The sequence below is a fragment of the Megalobrama amblycephala genome, linkage group LG4, assembly GCF_018812025.1.
Source record: "Megalobrama amblycephala isolate DHTTF-2021 linkage group LG4, ASM1881202v1, whole genome shotgun sequence".
NCBI lineage: Eukaryota > Metazoa > Chordata > Actinopteri > Cypriniformes > Xenocyprididae > Megalobrama > Megalobrama amblycephala.
The window spans coordinates 10710802-10717885 of NC_063047.1; positions in this window are offsets into that span (position 1 = coordinate 10710802).

Sequence of the window (7084 nt, forward strand, 5' to 3'; positions counted from 1 at the left end):
AGCCTACATGCGATAAACCTAAAATAAATAAATAAACTAACGTTAAATAAAGGGCGCAACTTGCACAATCTGCTCCTTGATTGTCTCGTTAAGATGATGCAGAAGTGCGTTCCAAAAAGAGTTTTTTTGACCCCTACACCCTTCATCCCTTCGAAGCTCTCACTCCGGAGGGTAAACCCTTTGAAGGGATTAGGGCATAGGGATGAGCCCTTCCGAATGGAACGCAGGGTCAATCTGATCTACCCGTCACTCACAATATAACAATGCACAATCACAGTGACGCCGATTGTGTTAAAGTCCCTGTAAAGTCATTTTAAAGTATGTGTTCTGAGTTTGTCACACACCGCAGAAAAATGTGTTATTAACCACCCAGCCAAATTTAAATGATTAAAAAAATCTGCAAGTAAATGAAATAAGTTATCAATCTCGAAAAAATAGGCAGCGCTCTCTGCTCTCAAACGCTGGGGGCGTGTCCGCTGTCGGCGCTGAAACCACACCCACTCGCGTGAGCTGCCGTCTCAACTTACTTGTCTAATGAGTCAATCAAACATACTGATGCATATAAAAAGAATCATTTTTAGAGGGTTGCAAATTTTAGTAGAGTTACTGTGGACTACCTTCATAAGCAAACTCAGCAACTTACACTCATTGGTGGGCACGAACTGCCGACTGTTGTCGAGACGACAAATGACGGCGCCGCGAGACGGGAGGATGAAGGCCGGGGCGGGAGAGACTCTGTCCGGCCCCATATATCATCGGTTATCGGTGGGACGGTAGGAAGGCCGAGGCGGGAGGGGGGCCGAGGTCTGTTCAGTCACATTCACCAAAAACAGTGGATTATCTGTGAATCCCAGCTGTCTGATGAAAGTTTGTAAAATTATCCGGTGTAGAACGATCACTTTAGAATCCTTCATATCATCGTTTTAGGAAATTTAAATAAGGAGACCAAGCATATTGTATATTAAAACAACCATGTAATATGCATTTGCGTGACGAAGGCATTACTAGCTAAATGTGCAAAGGGCTGTATAACTGTAATGACACTCGAGATTGAGCGAGTGAACCGCTGTAGAGTTAGAGGAGGTGCCACGCTCGGTGCGTCATCGACAGTTATATAGTGTTAGGGGAGGGGCTATGCTCGGGGGTCCAAGTGCGTCATCAGACCCCCGTTTTAGCTCCGCCCAAAAAATCCTGAGCAGAGACTTGGTGAAAAACTGTTTAACGCTCTAACTTCACAATTAAGCATTACACAATTCACAGACTTTGTAATGTGTTTCAGCAATACATTTGTAACATTTATAAAGTGTTTAGAAAGAATTCTCAGAATTGACTTTACAGGGACTTTAAGCATTTACCTTATCTGAGAGAAATGTAGCAGAGCGTTGATCCGACAGTCTCTTCATAGGAGGATTACAAACGGCGAAAGCCAATTGATGACACACAATGATTCTCTGCTGTTATTTTGGTGGTTTGCTTCACGATGTGAGTACAGGACTCTTTTACTTCAATGCCCCTTGATGGTAGACAATATTTTTATTATTGCTCTATATGTTTCGTCTCCCTGCTTCTTGAATCTCGCGCCGCCTGAGCTGACTGGAATTCTTTTTGGTTGTCATGACAATGCCGTAGTTTAGGGCGGCTATATTCCGCGTTCATTTACACTGAACCAGAACAGTAACGTTATCAGAGTTGCCTTTTAACCTCTCGACGATGCTGAATGACTTCTTTAGTTTAGCAAACAAATCGCTCGACTGGGTGTAAATACCACTCACTTTCATGTTTTTGGCACAACCTGCAAAAATCGCTCGATAGCATTGCTGCTTCTGCAAACCGCTGATCAATGCTACAAACCAATACAAACTAACCCTGCATCTCAATCCGCTCCCTAGTTCCCTAGGTCGTGAATCAGTATATCATGAAAGTGAATGTGGCTGATTCCCTGACTACTGAACTAGGGAGCTGATTGAGACACACTGGAGTTTTCGCATCGCTCTGCAAAGTATGTCACTAGGATCGTTGATCTGATTGGTTGAAGGACTATCCAATTGCGTGAATGATGCTAGTTGATCACGCCTCTTGTGCAGCAGAAAATCCATACAGACTCTCCAGACCAATGTTCAATTTTAAATTGAACTTGGTCTGGTGATAGCCAGACTAAAGCAGCGGTCGATCATGGATCAAATCGATCCATAGGAATTTTGTGCTATTTTATGCGTTTGAGACATGTCATGGTGTTTTCCTCAGTGCATAACTAACTTTTCACAAGTTTATTCTCCATCTGTAAATGTTAGAAAGTCATGCAAAATTTCCATTTTGCTGCTAAACTTCACAGTGAACGAGCGCTGCTGCGAGCATGCGCACTAAACAGACGGGACGCATTAGAAGCGCAATAGAGTGCCCCAGGAAGTTAGCGGCGCACGGGTTCCCTCGGTTGAAAGCCTACGCATTTTTCCCATAGACTTTTGGAAAATCGCAGAAAATAAGCTCTGTGTTTAACAAAGGGTTATGACACTTACACGTTTTGTCTATCAAGATAATCTTTACAAGTTAACACAACATTTATAGATTTTGAACCCTAAATAAAGTCGTCAGATATAAAAGGCTAACAGTAGGCTATAAACAGACTACAGCACACCATGGTCGCGGATCAACGTCGTCACCACCAAGCTTTCTCAAACTTTATTTAAAAAACAACTTTATTTAAAAACATGCTCGCTGATTATGATCTGTGCTGTTATGAATACTTATCCACTTTTTCATGAGAAATGCTGTCCAAATGTCCTGTTTGTCATGATGACGTCTAAAGTCCCCGCCAAAGGAAGTAGTCCCTTTTAGCAACTTGTTAGCAACCGCCGATTTTAAGACACAGTAAAAGTTTAAAAAATCACAAGTGGGTTTTAACTGGTGTTTTATATCATAGATCAAAACGTGAAAGTATTTAGAGGCTTTGTTAACCACAGACCTATTTCAGGCGATTTAGCAAAAACCCATTCAAAAAACCCATAGACTTTATGACGTTGGAACCGGAAGCACTAAAATGCTAACTCGCTTCCGGATTTTGCCTACAAAAATGCATCATCCCTGGGGCACTCTATAATTCTGACTAAAATATACATTTTGCTAAAATATTTGATGTTGGACATTACATATGTCTTATGTATAATTTTAAACCTACAAGTAAGTGTATTTTTATGATAGAAACTTTAAATGGACTATTGAAATTGGGTAGCCTAATACAGGGTAGTCTCGTAGAACGGGGCAACAGGCGCCTTTGATTTTATTTTCCTCTGAACCACTAGATGGCACAAAAACTTGCAGCAGCACTTTCCTAAACATACGATTTCCAAAATGCACGTGAAAATTTGTCTGATCCTTGACGCGACCGCGGGCAGCAACGCAAAGTTGATTCTGACGTTTTTTTGATCTAATATTTGATGTTTTTAAAATGTTGTTTAAGTAGCAAATGAGAATCCATTAAATTAACGGTTGTATTTTCAGACAAAGGTCTTAATGATTTTGTTTTGTTCAAGGTAATTCAAGCAACAGTTTTTCAATAACGGAAGAATATGTAAAAGTATGGTATTTGGGGTAAAAAGTGCCCCTGCTGTTGGGGCAAAAGGCACCATATTTAACATGATAATAGCCTACAACATGATATGCCTCTTTCCTCCAGAAAGTTTGTCGTAAGAAAATCTTGGATCTGGAATCCAAACTTTGGTCACTTGAACAGACAAACCAACATTCTTTTTCTGATAGTATTGCAGCTAAAATTGAAACTGTTAGGAGCTCTCTAATTCTTTGCGTTGCTTTCTGGAGTGCTGAGATGAATTTTTGTGCCATCTAGTGGTTTAAAAGAGAATAAAGTCAAACGTGCCTTCAGCCCCGTTGTACCCTATTTCTTGTCTAGAAAGCATAATCAATAATGCTATAATGTTATAATGGTTTTGATCAACACCAAAAACAGTTAGGCCCATTTCTTATAAGCTATATAAAGCTTATATCAGATCATTAGAACCTCTACGTTGCTGTTCATCATTGAAAACGGCTTTACTAAACAACCTGGAGTGCCATCGCCCATTTTGTGAATATGCATGAGGCGTAATTATCATAATAAGGTAGTGCTGAATAGAGAGCTCTACGATGCAATTCTTACTAGTAAGAATTGCCATTGTAGATCTCTACAATTATGTTTTTACTAGTAAGAATTCCAAATGCAGAGATCTCTGAATTGAATTGGAGAGCTCTGCAATTGCATACTAGTAAAAATTCAAATTGAGAGCTCTCTAATACAATTGTTACTAGTAAGAATTACAATTAGAAAGCTCTTTAATGCAATTCTTCCTAGTAACAATTGAATTACAGAGCTCTCTAAATCAAGTATAGAGCTCTCTAATTCAGAATGCAATTGCAGAGCTCTCTAATTCAATTATAAAGCTCTGCAATTATACATACCTTTAATGTGTTTTTTTACTAGTTAAAATTCAGTTAGAGAGCTCTGCAATTGCATTAGAGAGCTCTATTGTATTTGTTACTAGTATAATTGGATTGGAGAGCTCTCTAATCATAATTGTTTAGTAAGAATCAAATTTGAGAGCTCTCTATTGTAATTGTTACTAGTAAGAACTGAATTAGAGAGCTCTCTAATTGCATTCTTACTTGTAAAAATACAAACGACGAGTAACACTGGGAACAATTTAAGCTAAAATGGCTTGCCATAGTGTCACACCACACAATGCATGGAATGGAAACATTTATGTTAAAAATTGTACATGGCCCCTTTATAAATAAAGTAAATATCTTTATTTGCAGATGATATTTTGTTTTGTTTTTTGTTTTTTAGACAATCCAGTTCAATCAGTTCCCTCACATTTTAAATTTATTTAATCAGTTTAATAATCTGTCCAATTAATTTTATACCCAGACAAAGTCATATCTGCTTCCTCTCAATTTCTCTGTTGGATCAGTGACATTTTCTAGTTGTATTCCAGTGGTGCATTCATTCAAATATTTAGGGTGTAGATTTCTATCCTTCTTTGCAGGATATTGTTTAAAAAAATTAAAATAACAACTTGGCCAGAGTCACCTCAGATCTTGCAAATTGGATGCACCTTCGTAATTCTTACCATGCAAGAATATCTGTTGTTAAAATGAACATCCTCCTTCGTGTTAATTTTTATTCCTCTATGATTCCTTTACCCCCACCTGCTGGCTATTGGAAAAAAAACTCAATTCAGTAATTTCTCATTATATTTGGAATGGTAAACGTCCCAGAATTAAGTTATCTACTTTACAGCGCAGATGGGGGATGGTCCTTCCCAAATTAAGTTAACCTTCGTGCATTGTCAGCCTGGTTTAAACCAAATGTGTCAACTTCATGGTGGGCTATTGAAGAATCTATCGTTTCTCATCACAACATAAAGCATTTGGTTTTTGCTGGTGTCTCAGTTAGACAATGTAAACTTTGTTTTGGCCCTATCCATTCCTAACACATTTTCTTTCTACTTGAACGGTGGCCAGAAAGATAGAACCAAATTTGATTTGGCATCGTCACTCACCTTTGTTCCATAATAATAATTTTTATCAGGAAAGATTCCATTTCATTGTCCACAATGGGTTAAATGTAATGTAAATTGCTTTGGTGACAATTATGATGACAAGGGCCTGAAATAATTTCAAGATATTAAGGCTCTTTTTGATACACCAGGAACTTCCTTTTTCATGTATCTTCGCATTAGGTCTGCGCTTCGGACATATGGAGTTCCCTGGGATGCACAATTTCCTGTACATCCCCTGCGAAAGGTTTTTCCAACTGATAATTCTGTTATTTCTGCCTCAGTTATTTACTCTTTCTTCTCAAATTCATACAAGCCACTTTCCATAACAACTGTCTGGTCTAAGGATATCAGTGGTGACATACAAACTTTATTTACTCATCAAATTTGGTAATCCATCACATTATCCTCAAAAAACCCAAATCATCAGATGATCCTCCTTTAAAACATTTCCATATGCATCTGTCACCTTCTCCGAATTGTAATTTGTGTCTGCAGAGAGCACTAGATACATATCTGCATTTTTTTTTTCTGGGAATGTTCCGCATTTGTTTCTTTCTGGTCTCCGCTTGCTCATGACATGTCATTCCTGTTTGATAAAGATATGGTTTTGACTCCAGAACTCTTCTTCCTAAGTAACTTCTCAGAATGGCCATTGTCTATGCAACAGAGCAACTTACTTTTAGCTGCTTTCACTGCTGCTAAGAAAATGTTAGTCAGTCGTTGGATTCCTCCACATACGATGAGCAGGCGTGTATGGCCCTTATCTTGGCTGGATATTATTTCTTTGGAGCTGTCAACAGCTTGCATTGCAAAGTCAAAGACTTTAAAGATTTGGAGTGCTATTTTTTTTTTTTTTTTTTTTTTTTTTTTTTTTAATTAAAATTATTTCTGTATTTTATATCCATGTATTTTATTTATTTTTATTATTTTTACTTCAGTCTGTACATTTGTCACTGCAATGTCTTGTAATTTCCCGGCATGATATACCTGGTGGGTGGGGCGCTGCATTCTGATATGTTGCATTCTTTTTATTTAAATGATTATGCAATAAAAACAATCGTTCACAAAAAATAAAGATTCAGATTAAATCACTGATTTAAATTGTTATAATAACATTGATAATTGATCAACAAATTTCACTGTCCAACTAGTATTGTAAAAAAAAAAAATTAAAAAAAGAATTTCTTAAAATAGAAGGCTGAAATGCACAACACTAATTTTAGAAGGGGGAATTACAACATTAATTGAGATTAATACATGATGGAATTGATCCCTTTCTGCTGAGTTTCTCTAAAAAATTAAGTTTGCCTGGCTTAGCTGAAATTTTGGACTGTTTCACAAAGCAAAACTTTATTTGTACACGTGGATTTATTTAAAGAACTGTAATTCCAGGTATGATTATTTTAATCCAAGATTTACCTATTTAATATACTTCTTTCAAGAAAATATCTTATTTAAGTTGAATCAAACCACACTACTGAAGACTGCTGTTAATAGTCTGCTATGTGTGAACTTGTAAATTGTGCTCT